Consider the following 13,532-nt stretch of genomic DNA (forward strand, 5'->3'; position numbering starts at 1 on the left):
ACCGGAAAGCCCATCCTTTGTCTCTGGATGGCATGCGTCCCTGAAACAGATCAGAATCCCCCACCACGAAAGACTCCTATTTCTTCATTACCTACCACGATTTTACCTACCACGATTTTTACTGGCCTGTGCTCCTCATGTGCCAGGCTTTGCCATCAGCATGTTTGAATTCGCAGCCCCCCCGCCCAGGGCCCGGCAGCCAGCCACTCTGGCCTGATGCACGTGGATGGGGCTTCTAGGGGCCAGCATGCTGTGGTGCCCACTGTCCCCTCAGAAAACCTCTTTTCCGTCATGTGACTTTTGGGGCAAATGCTCAGTTATCATCTGGGGTCTGTTGGCTATTTTTATTTCTGACATTTGAACCCTTCTCCACTTAGGGCCCACTCTGGGGGACGGCAATACTTCTAATAATGCTAATTGTTCACCGCTTTTCACGCTGTCTTTCCATTATCCTCCATCGCCCGTAGCCACCGCGCGCTTTTAAGTAGCGTTCAAGCGTCCTTCCCGTCTTCGGGTGGGTTTCTCACCCCCCGGAGCCGAAGGAAGGTGGAACGGTTCTTCTAACCCAAGTGGGTCTGCTGCTTCTTTCCATGCCGTTCGTGACCACATAAAAGTGGTCAGAAATCACTCAGAACTTATTTCGTCTCCTTCAAGCAAAGTTTCGGTAATTTGGAGAAAAGGGAAGAAATGGGTTCTTGTTGCCTTGAGCTCTAAAATGGGACAGAGCGAGGTCATATAGGCCAACTGACCACTATGAATCCTGCATATGCAAAGTAGTCCTACTTTCTCTGACACGCGGGAGCTGAAGCGCACTGGGGCTGGGGTCAGGGCAGAAGCCGTGCCTCAAAGGACTTACCCTCCCACCTCACCCCGCTGTGGGCTTTGTCTGTTCGAATTGCAGAATTTTCAATGCAGTTTCCGCAGAGGCTCTTTGAGGCGATCTGCTTTAAGTTCTCAAATCCGCTTGCGAACTCCTTGTTGGTCAGTGTCAGGGGCACGCTTGTCGGACAGTCAGGGAATGTCGAGCCTGTGACCAGAGGGGACCCAGCCCGGGCACAGTCCCTGATGCTTTGCTCCCATCGTGCCGCCTGGGCTGAGAGCTTTACAGGCGATGATGTTAGAGGTGATGACACGAGGCTCAGAGAGGTCGTTTTCGACCCACGCTCCTGAAATGTGGATGCAGGTGGTCACGGGCCACCCACGGAGGAAGAGCCGTGGAAGCATGTGGGGCTCACTACTGATAGTGGGGTGGCAAGCCCCCACCCCTCTTAGTGGGGGCTGGGCAACAGGAAGAGAGCCCCGTCTCCCTGCCTTAACATGTGGGCACTGAGTTGGAGGGACAGACGAAATTGAAGGGAGAAAGGACAGTAATAGGGCTGTTCCATCCACCGTGGACTCCTCCCCCCCCGGCCTGCCACAGCCTGAGGATCTCGTGTGACCGAGGGACTGGGGCTCGGGGCTTGAGTGGGTGTCCAAACCCCCACCGTTAGTAAAGGCCCAGAGCCGGCGCTCAGACCCTCAGTGGTTTCCTTCCGTATTCTCGAGAATTATTTTTCACTGTGGCGAAGCACACGTAACATAACGTTTGCCATCTCAGCCGTTTCTAAGTGTACAGTTCGGTGGCATTAAGTACGTTTACCCCGCGATGGGGCCGGGAGTGTACTGACGGGCTTTGCTTATCTGATGGGGCAAGAAAGCGTCTGGAGGAACACGCGTGGCCCATATCATTATTCACCCGTGAAACCGGCTTTGCAGATCCAGGGCCGTGAGCCCGGCTCCCCGGCAGCCCCCGATTCTGCTCAGAGAGGCCACCTTCTGGCACTGAACGGTAATGCAACCGCATCGCATTTGAAAATTCTTTAAAAAATCTTCCCGCTTGCCTCGGTAGAGGGAATTTGGGCATTTTGTTAAGTCTTGGATAAAATGGCAAATCTGTGGGTTTTGTGTCTATCCCTCTCCCTGTACCTGTCCTGTACCTATACCCACGGACCTACACTACACCTGTATATCCCTGCCTGCTCATCTCTCTGGCTCCATCCCTCCCGGTGCGAGACAGCATTAGCACTGACTTACAGCAAGGATCCGTTCACTTAAGACTTTCCAGACATACCGAAGACATTTGACTAGAACTTGTTGAGGCCAGATGATACTTTGTTTGTTACGGATACAAGTTTGGATCAGGGTGAACATTGGGACAGAACAAAGAACCTGCCGGTTTAAGAATCAGGAAATGAATGAGAATAGTCCACACTAACTTAATTCATCTCACTTGGAGGGCAGGACTGGGCCACTGGGCTCCAACATTACAGGAAAAGCCCCTTTTGCGACCCCTCAGAGGAACATGCTGGGCCATGCTGAAGGTGGGGGCTGGGGGTGGTGGTGGGAGTGGAAGTGCCACAGGCTCCCGTGGGAATTCCCTGCTCTTCCCTGGCATATCTGTGGTGGTCCTGGCTGTTCCTAGAGATGGGTCTACATCTGACCTCGGGCGCTGTATTAGTCTGCGAGGGCTGTTGTAACAAAATTCCTCAGACTGGGTGATTTCAATAATCAAAACTTTTCCCTCACCATCCTGGAGTTTCAAGATCGAGCTCACAGGTTTGGTTTCTTCAGAGGCCTCTCTCCTTGGCTTGCAGATGGCTGTCTTCTCCTGTGTCCTCACGTGGTCTTCCCTTTTTGTGTGTCTGTGTCCCAATCTCATCTCCTTATAAGGACACCAGTCATATGGGATCAGGGCCCACCCTGAAGACCTCATTTTGACTCGACTACCCCTGTAAGAAAGACCCTGTCTCCAAATACGGTCACATTCGGAGGGTTGGGGGTGAGCGACACAATTCAGCCCAGAACAGGGGCTGAATCCAGCCTTCTGGGCCGGGAAGCGTACAGTAGGCGCAGCTACCAGGCCTGGAGTTTGGACCTACCCTCTTCATTCTCAGGAGGCACCGGCTTTCCCTGGACCTCACAGGGACTGCGTCCACCTGGAGACTCTCCTCCTTGCCGTACCGACTCCTCCAGTCCATGCTGTGTGTGACCTTCAGCACGGGTGTGACTCCTGCTGTCACTATTAAGGACCTACAAGGGACTGCCGGTCAAATCAAATCTGAGCCCCCAGCCTTGAACTCAGAGCTCTGTCTTTCTTTTATTCCTCGGTGCCATGACATCCTCGCATGGATTCTCCCAACACCACCCCTCCGCTTCAGTCCCCACCCCAGCCTCCTTATCCCTCGGTCCTTCTCTCCAAGTATATTTTAAACTCAAGATGAAATTGTACGCCCGGTTTTGCATCCTATGCCATTCACTTGACGGCATGTGTTTTGAGTCTTTCCCTGTGAATATGCTCTAAGTCCAGAAGCTCCCTGGCTCTATCATGCGTCATCCGATGAAGGGCCATGCTCCACCCGTCTCTCAGTCCCACAGCATGCTCTTCCCCCTCTGCCACCAGCTTTCTCTCTGCCAGCCTGGGATGCTTTGTCCCCTCCCACCGGTATTCCTGCAGAGCCCATCGTTGTGCACTTCGTACTTCAGTCGATAATTTTCTAGCTTTCTAGTCCTTTCCACCTCATTTTCTGGTTTTCAAACTAGATTTTAGTTTCCGCCTTCTGATTCCTTTATCTCTGAAAATCCCTGGAAGGATGCGGTGTAGGCTTCAGGCTAAGGCAAGAGAGGACGGGACCTAGGGGCTCTGTCTGTGTGTGGATGTGCGTGGGGGGCAGGAAAGGACATGGTACGAGTGTGGGAATTCTAGTCCTAGGATCCACATGAAGGGTGACTTTGAGATCTCTCGGATTCTGCTCTGTTTCCTGCTAGGTCTCTTCTCACACGGGTCCTTATTCACGCGTGGCACCTGTCATTCCCAATTTCCCAGAGCCCCCACTCTTGCCCATTGCCTTACACTTGGTCACTCCATTCATTTCCATGACCTGCCTGACCCTCGGAGTTTGTGGTCCTATCTGAACTTTTTGTTTCTCTTTGTCAAAGGGGTTTTCTCCCTTTGAACTGGATACGCTCTCCATAGGAGCTGCCACTCTCACGAATTGCATCTTAATCTCTCCTTTCAGATCTTGCCCAAATCGCTCTGCTTTTACCAAATTGCCCCTTGACATTCCTAATGTTTAATCTCTAACCCTTTTACATTTGTTTGTACTGTATAATCAATTTTAATTTTATTATTTTTTATTAATTAATTATTCTTTAAAAAATATTTTATTTATCTGAGAGAGAGCAGGAGCAGGGGAGGGACAGAGGGAGAGTGAGAGGGACAAGCAGACTCCCTGCTGAGAACAGAGCCAGACATGAGGCTCGATCCCAGGACCCCAGGATCATGACCTGAGCCGAAGTCAGACGCTGAACCCACTGAGTCACGCAGGCGCCCCTATATAATCAATTTTTAAATTATCCTATCCTCTTTCTTCTTGCCTGTAGCATTCAATGCATATATAAATACATAATAGAAAGAATAAGCAGGGTGCCTGGCTGGCTCTGTCGGCAGTGTGTGAGACCCTTGATATCAGGGTTGTGAGTTCGAGTTCCACGTTGGGTGTGGAGATTACTTAAAAATAAAATCTTAAAAAAAAAAAAAAAGAAAGAATAGCTAACGCTCCAGGAGCACTGACTATGAGAAAGCTGTTGCAATGATATCTGCGGTACATCATTTAAAGACACGACCAACAATTGCCTCCTGGTGATTATTACGTTGTCTCTGCTGGCAGAGTGTTCATATGGACAAAGTGTAAGGAAGGCATGGAAATTACTAAAAATTAGGCTTCCTGCCACTCCGCACTACCCCCGCCCAGCTAGCCCAGTGCTGAATATATGTCAGTGTGGAGAAAGTTAACAGAGTCTCAAAAAAAGGAAAGTTTATTAAATGTCCTCTATTTGTGATTTTTTTTCTAATCAATTAAAAGCTTTTAATCCATTAATTAATCTTGTCATTACCTTCCATGGTGAGCATTTTCTATTTCATTTGTGGTTTTTAAGATGTGCCACAAATTGTAGAAATTAAATTTTAGTATGACTTAATCCTAGGACTGGCAGGCCAAGACAAGGAAGTTTATGTTTCCTTTATTAGCATTTAAAATACCACGTTCTATAGTTATGCCTTCGTCACTCATATTCAATCACCAAATTGCTACAGTATGCCGCAGCTTTAAGAGTCTTCTCTCAGAGGCTTAAATTTTTTTGTTCCTCCTCTTCAAAGAGCCTCGGAGAGGAGGGCGGGGCTGAGGCAGCTCCCATATAAAAGCCTTCTTCCCCGGCAAGAAGGAGAGGCCGGCAGGATCTTTCCAGTGAAAGCAAATCCTGCCTGACAAACCCAACTGGTATGTTACCAACTTTTGCTTTTTGTGTCTCTATAAATGTTGTAATTGTTGTAACTTGTAGAACTCGTATGAATAGAGCATGTTGGCAAGGACACCATTTAGATTTTCTATGAAGATTTGAAACTAACAAGACAAGAGGTGAAATTTCTCAAAGAGCTGCTGGGATAAGAAATAAATGCTAGTTCACAGATGCTATAGTCCTCGTTTGGATTTATTTAGATGTAGGAGACTGTGCTAGGGTTTTGAATGATTTAAAACTTGACAGTTTTAAAATAACAGCTTTTTTTTCCTGATTGACAGAGTCAGAAATTTCTTCAAATGAGCTTTATTAAAAAATTCACTGGCATCTGAACTCTGCAACTGACTGTCTAAAGCAGTCCTATGTTCTCAAGCCTATCGAGGACATCACAAAACAGGTTTTTCTTAAATCAAGACTATGATGGAGCGTAAATTAGCATCAAGAAAGAATGTATTCAAACAGTCTACAGTGTTGGATAAAGAAGAAAAGTGTATTTGACTTATTTTTCCATACAGCTTCTGAAACATGCTCATGGCTTGTATTCTTTAGAAGCAAAAGGGAAATACTGGGGGTTGGATGAATAATTAAAGGTTTTATCTCTATTTAATTTTGAGGCCATGATTGCCAGTGCTGACTTCTTCAGAGTTAAGATTCTTAAGCAGAATACAAATACACTCATGGTAGGGGTTTCGGCCCCTCAGTGTCTTGCGAGTGTAAAGAACTTTCTTTCAAGGTTGTGGCTTTTGATTTATAATTCTTTAAAATTTGGAACGAAGTTAGTATCACCCATTATTCATCTTCTTTGTCTTGCTTAAGAATTGACGTTAGTCTTGGCACCTGTGAAGACAAGAGGATCCAGGCACTGAGGGACCCCCAGTCGTTCCCCTGATTCTGGGGGGAGAGGAGCTCTCAGCACATAGCACCTTCCAGCTCATTTGCTGCCAGGACTCACCTCCTGTCTCTCACCTCTCGTCTTTGGGGCAGGAGACACTGGAATCAATGACGTTAGGAGCTCCCCTGGGCTTTTGCCGTTGGGGTTTAATCCACTGAGGCAAACTTCAAAACTGTGGCTAGCAAAAATAGGGCAATTAGAAAAGCGGGATAATTCCTACAAGGAAACACATCTCAGTTCTCCTGGGTGAATGAGGTAGGGGAGGCGAGGTGCACCTTGACCCTCGCAGGTCCACTGTGGCTCCTGTGTGCACCTCAGGCCAGAATGGGAATCGAGAAGATTTCTCTGATGGTGTCATTTCTATTTGAAGCTTCTGCAAGTGTCACACTTACCATTATAATGAATAATTGATGGAAGCAAAGAGTGGAGATGGCTGGGGTTTGGTACAGGCCCTTTGGAACATTCTTTCAGAGCATGAAGGACACAGTTCCTCTCATTCAGTGTTTTGTAAGGAAAACTTGTCCTGTCTGCTTTACCACAGGGAGACTTAGATATACATCCTGATTGAAAATGACATCTCAGGACTGGTTTGACTGTGCAGGTAAACTGTAATGTTGAAAACTTGCCACACGCCATTCTTGTTTGGACAATAACAGAACAGACTGATTTTTGATTTTGGTTTTGTTTTTGCAATGGGCTCACAGGATACAAGAGTATTTTGTTGTGAATGGGTGATTTCTAGATTATTTAAAATTACTTATGAGCATCAGTAATAAAAATAATATTAGGCCAACCGCCCCCCTGGCCAACAAAACCAGGTTTCTAATCCTTGATTTAAATTTTAATGGTGTATTAATATAGTATAAATGACAATCTGTCTCTTCCCAAAGAGGTATTAAAGTAGCACGCAATAGCTACTTATTAAATTGACAGCTTAAGTTTTAAGAATTGGGCTCTCAGACCAGCCTGTTTGAGTTTGAGTCCTGTATCGTCTACTGATTTGCTGTGTGACTTTGGGGAAGTTGTTTAACCTTTCTGTGCCTTAGTTTCTTCATCCATTTAAGTGGGGAAATAACAATCATATAATTCACGGGAGGGCTGAGGGTTGATAAATGTGAAGAGCTGAGTATAGTACCTGGAACATAAGAGGCATTACATGAGACATGGCCTTTATTCACTCCTGGTGTTAGGGCGCCGTTCATGGCCCGCTGAAATGTGTTTCATGGGCTCGCAGGACGAACTGTACTGTCCGTAAGTTCAAGCTATGACCACAGAAGGGCACTAAGCCCACGCTGACATGATCTGGTCTCTGAATCATCCCAGTTACGTGCTTTGTGTTTTTTTTTTTTTTCAAAAATTATTTGTTTGACAGAGATAGAGACAGCCAGCGAGAGAGGGAACACAAGCAGGGGGAGTGGGAGAGGAAGAAGCAGGCTCACAGTGGAGGAGCTTGACGTGGGGCTCGATCCGGTAACGCTGGGATCACACCCTGAGCCGAAGGCAGACGCTTAACCGCTGTGCCACCCAGGCGCCCCACGTGCTTTGTGTTTATAAAAGAGATCCAATTACAAGTTCTGAAGAGCTGGGATTGCAGCTGGGATGAGAAGGTCATTGGTGCTATTGGCAGAGTCCTGGGTGAGCCCCGTGGTTCTCTAAATAGGGGTCTCCCGACCTGCAGTACCAGCCACACCTGGGAACTTGTTAGAGATGCAGGGTCTGTGGGCCACCCCAGAGCTGGGGAGCACTGTGGGGGGCCCAGCAAATTCAGTGTGTGCAGAGAACATGTGTTTCTCCGGGAGGGAAACTGGAGATGCTGTCCGTCTTTAGGTTGGAACTGCGGTCCCTTCTGATGTGCGTGGGAGTCAGTATCTCCACAACCTTATTATGAAATTGTGAAAATGTGCAGAGCAATCCAGAGTCCATTCTGGCTTTAATTTTTACCAAGGAAATCTCCATAGCAAGGTAGTAGGCTTCCATTAATTTCATCAGACCCCTCCACGGTCTTTGAGAGTAAGGACCATAAATGAAAAGAATTGAGATATTGATAAAAACATGAAAGCAAACCTCATACACAGGTAAACAAGTAAGTCCTAAATCTGGCCAGTCTCTCAGGTATCTGTGCCCTGGGCCCATCCCTTGGCCGACCATGGGCTCCCTTCCCCTGAGGTTGACATGACTGTTGTACCTTCCACTTGCCTTCAGAACTTTGCAGGGAACAGGCACACAGGTTGGTGGTGTAGGCGACATCGGTTCCGTCTAGGATGTCCCCCGCCATGTGGCCCGGTGTCCTTTTTACACAGGAGTTATTTTCCTCTTAAATTATTATTTGGAAATAATGATAGATTCATAGGAGGTGGGAAACTAGTAGGAGAGGTCCCATGTACCCTTCACCCGTTTCCCCCACTGGTGACACCCCACAGAGCTTTAGCGTAATACCCAAACCAGGAAACTGACATTGACCTTATTCACCGTGGCAGCCTTTGCCCCGCTCAGCCTGCGTGCCCGGCTCTCCTCACACACCCCTACCATCTCTCTCCTCCTCCTCCTGTTTCTCCACCTCTGTTCTCCTGTGACTGTCTCTGGGTCCTTTTGAATGTAAATCTTTTCAGTGTTTCTAGGCTACCCCCCATTTTCACTCCACTCTGCCCCAGGAACTGAGCAGATGGAATGGGTTTCCCTGGTGGGCGAGGCAGGGGAGAAGGTGGAGAGGCTTAGGTGTCAGGAATCTTTTCTGCCACTTGGCTTTTCCCGAGACACCTTGTTTGCTCTTCTTATGGAGTCCCCACTCTAGGAGTGGTAGTGAGGACAGGAGTGCTGACGTTGATGTCACCCCGCTGTCACGAGCTGCTGTGGGCTCATCCTATGTGACGGTTACCACGGACAGGGTGACGCTGCTGGTCGGAGGGGCTCTCCGGACCTCAAGCCCTTGCTGTCGTGTTGTTGTTTTCTACCACACAGTCGTCTTTTCCTCCCAGTTAGGTCATATAAACAGATAGCTCTCTGTGTGTCGATTTGCATTCCTCTTGACACTGAAGTTTTCATTATTAAAGGCAAGTATTTGGACAAGTCTTTTGGTTTTGCCTGAACGTTGGACTCCCTGGCCCGTGGTGTGATGTTTGAACTTTCTTGATGTGTTCACCGACTCCGTGATTTTTGAGAACTGCACAGTGGATTGAGTATGTGTGACGTGAAATTATCCTCTTCAAATATGATATTAAACATGTGGGGCGCTCTTGCTATCACTTTACTGGAGGATTCCTCTTTTTAAAATATTTTATTTAAATTCAATTTAATTAACGTATACTGTGTTTCAGGGGTAGAATTCAGTGATTCATCAGTTGTATACAACACCCAGTGCTAATCACGTACCTCCTTAATGCCCATCACCCAGTTACCCCATCCCCCCATCTACCTCCCCTCCAGCAACCTTCAGTTTGTTTCCTAGAGTTAAGAGTCCCTTATGGTTTGCCTCCCTCTCTGTTTTTATCTTATTTTATTTTTCCTTCCCTTCCCCTGTGTTCATCTGTTTTGTTTCTTAAATTCCACAAGTGAGTGAGATTATATTGTATTTGTCTATCTCTGACTGACTGATTTCACTTAGCATAATACCCTCTAGTTCCATCCATGTTGTTGCAAATGGCGAGATTTCATTCTTTTTGATGGTTGAGTAATATTCCATTGTGTACGTATACCCTCTCTTCTTTATCCATTCATCTGTCGATGGACATCTGGGCTCTTTCCATACTTTGGGGATTGTGGACATTGTTGCTATAAACATTGGGGTACATGTACCCCTTTGAGTCACTATGTTTGGATCCTTCAAATAAAAACCTAGTAGTGTAATTGCTGGGAGATAGGGTTGCTCTATTTTTAACTTCCTGAGGAACCGCCATACTGTTTTCCAGAGTGGCTGCCCCAGCCTGCATTCCCACCAACTTACTGGTCGATTCTATCAGGGGAGGTCCACCCACACCACAGACTGTCATTTTCTTGATTTGGTTTTCCAACTTTTAGCGGAGAGTTCTATTAGTTTAGAGAAATACACTCAGAGTTAAAGATAAAATAAGGGGATGGTCCTAGACCTGAAGCTGGTACTTCTAAGCATCATTACTCCAGCGCCTTCCAAATGGGTGTAATGCCAGTGCCTCTTTCATGCGAATGTCAAATACTGCCAATCTGATGCACAGAAAGCAGCACTATCCCAATAGTAGCTCCAGAGAGGCTTCAAGACCGTATACTTACAGATGGCGGCTATTGAATGCTGTATCGTGTTACATCGCGTTACAGTTTTGAAGTTACGCAATCATGTTTCCCGAGTTGTGTGTGAAGTTCCAACTCCTGATTGTTGGGGTTGTCATGAATAAATCCACCACCTTTGGAGACTGGTAGACCATCTATAAACTTATTCTTCCTCAAGGGCAGTAGTGTGGCTCTCTTATCCATTCCGAGAGACTGAGGCTGCAGGCGTCCCCCATCTGCCTGTGCAGGGGGGTGAACGGAGCAGGTGTGCAGAGCAGACCTAAGCTCTAGAGAAGATGTTTCGGGCTGCTCTTTGGAAGCCAAAACCTTTCCTCAGAAGGCACCTTCTAGGACCTTGGGCACACGAATGTGATGAAGACAGGACTGCGCCCACTGATGTGGGAAGGGGTCCCTGAGCCCCTCTCAGCAGGGAGGCTTGAAGACCCCCTTTTACTTTTTAAAATTTTAAATTATTTTTTTAGGATGTTTTTGAGAGAGAGCGAGAACGAAAGAGAGCACGTGGAGGGGAGGAGCAGGAGAGGGAGAGAAACTTCAGCAGACTCCCCACTGAGTGAGGAGCCCAACGCAGGGCTCGAGCTCGTGATTCTGAGATCATGACCTGAGCTGAAGCTAAAAGCCAGAGGCTTAACTGACTGAGCCACCCAGGTGCCCCTTGAGGACCCCCCTTTTTTTAATTTTTGATTTTTAAAAAAGATTTATTTATTTATTTTTAGAGAGCGAGAGTGGGGGAAAGGGTAGAGGGAGAGAGAGAATCCCAAGCAGGTTCCTCGCCCAGTGCAGAGCCCAACACAAGGCTCCATCTCACGACCCTGAGATCATGACCTGAGCTGAAATCAAGAGTTGGTTGTTCAACTGACTGAGCCACCCAGACCCCAAAACCCCCTTTTAAAACCACACTTAAGACTTGGCTGTTGAGTGAGGCCCTGAACACTTATGTGTTGTCCCCATTTTTTCTCTGGAGTCAGAGTCAGGTAGACCAGGTAGGACCAGGTGGTGTAGGAACATCAATCAATCGGCTCCTTGTCCAGGAAGGATTTCAGACAATATGACGGGAGAGGGAAAAACCATCAAAGTTTATTATCAGTATTTATTATGTTATTGTTGGCTTTCTTTTCTTTTTGATCTTCAATTGGTTCTCTATCTTCGATCGATGACTTTAGGGGGGATCTGCCTGCCCCACAAAGCCCTTCTGCTCCACGCTCTCTTATTCTTACAAGTGTCACATCTGCCCTGTGCTTTTATCTCCTCCTGCCTGCTAGTTTTCTTCTTGCAAGATTGAAACAGGACCCAACAAATCAGCTGTCGGCCCCTCCTCCCATTTGCTCCTGTGGAGGCGAGGTCCACACTGGTTGTCCACACCGGTTGTCTACACACTTTCTCAACCCCCATCGCTGAAATCCCATTGCCATGGTCACTGGTTCTCTTCCTCTTGCCCAGCCTCTAGGTGCTTATCCTGTTTATTAAGTATATTTTCCAGATTACACAAGCAATGCATTTAATTTTGGTAAATATAAAAAGTAAAAAAAAAAAAAAAAAGGAATTACTCACCATCCCACCCCCTACGTTAGTACAAGGTGGTTAGCATTTTGGTGTATTTACTCCCGGGTGCGTTCTACACATTATCCACGAGGCACTTACCTTCCCTGCAGCTGGAGCTGCCTTTCCTGTGGATTTCCTGCCTTCTGCTTTTTCTTTTCCTACTTGAAACACATCATAATAATTTCTCCAGCCATTGAATGACACCCTCCTAATGTCACCACCCTTTTATTTCTTTTCGGTGGAATGTTCTATTAATGGAAATTTAGGTTGTTTCCAATTGTCCCTATTAAGAAATAACTGCAATGAATAGCTCGTCAGTACAATTTTTTGTGTGTTTCTGACTATTTGTTTTATTTAGGGTCTCGAAAGCCAGTTCACGGTCAACAGTATTGAAGTGCTTGCTACATCATGGCCCAGTTGCTTTGCAGGCAGTAAGATGGTTTCCACCCCACCCAGTCATCTGTCTCATCACCCTCTTCCCACATCAAAAGCAATCATCTGAAAATACATGCTCTCGGTGTTTCACTGTTGTTGGGCTTTGATGACAAGGGAGGCTTAGTCTGTTTTTGCGTTTATTAGTGATCCGTGTTCTCTCTAAGGTGGATTTGGATTTTAGCCCCCAGCCTACTTTTCTACCGGGTTTTGTATTGTTCCGCCTGGTGGGATGACTTTGTTACTTTTTTTTTTTTTTAAAGATTTTATTTATTTATTCGACAGAGATAGAGACAGCCAGTGAGAGAGGGAACACAAGCAGGGGGAGTGGGAGAGGAAGAAGCAGGCTCCTAGCGGAGGAGCCTGATGTGGGGCTCGATCCCATAACGCCAGGATCACGCCCTGAGCCGAAGGCAGACGCTTAACAGCTGTGCCACCCAGGCGCCCCTTTGTTACTTTTTCTTAGCACAGGACACATTAACTGGTTTCTTCCTAGTGTGACTTTCTTTTTTTTTTACCTTTAAAGATTTATTCATTCATTTGAGAGAGAGCACGCGAGGGGAGGGGCAGAGGGAGAGGGAGAGAGAGAGAATCTCAAGCAGACTCCCTGTGAGTGCAGAGTGCAATGTGAGACTCGATCCCGGGACTTGAGCGGAACCCGAGTTGGACATCCCTCCGACTGAGCCACCCAGGTGCCCCTACCTGGTGTGACTTCCACTCCTTCCTCCCCTTCTGGCCATGGTCCTATCCAATTTACCTGCCCTTTCCAAGGTTCCCTGGGGAGGGGGGCTGTGGATCTTCTCCTTTCTCACTCCAGGCCTTCCTCTGTGGCCTCTTCTGAACTTTGCCCATGGCCCTCGGTCCTCTGTCCCTTCCCCTAATGCCCCGGCTCCTCTCTCACCCGTGCCTTAACTCCTGACCACGTCCAGGTGGCAGATGAAGGCCCGCAGCCCCTGTGATGTAAGACATCCTAAAGCAGGCCCAAACTCATCATCAATCCACCTGACATCAGCTGGGCTCAGAAAAGCCATTGGAAACGAATACCTGATGTAGGCACCTGACGTGTCAGAACAGG

Source organism: Ursus americanus, chromosome 1, assembly GCF_024610735.1.
Source record: "Ursus americanus isolate L20-20 chromosome 1, mUrsAme1.1.p, whole genome shotgun sequence".
Taxonomy (NCBI): Eukaryota; Metazoa; Chordata; class Mammalia; order Carnivora; family Ursidae; genus Ursus; species Ursus americanus.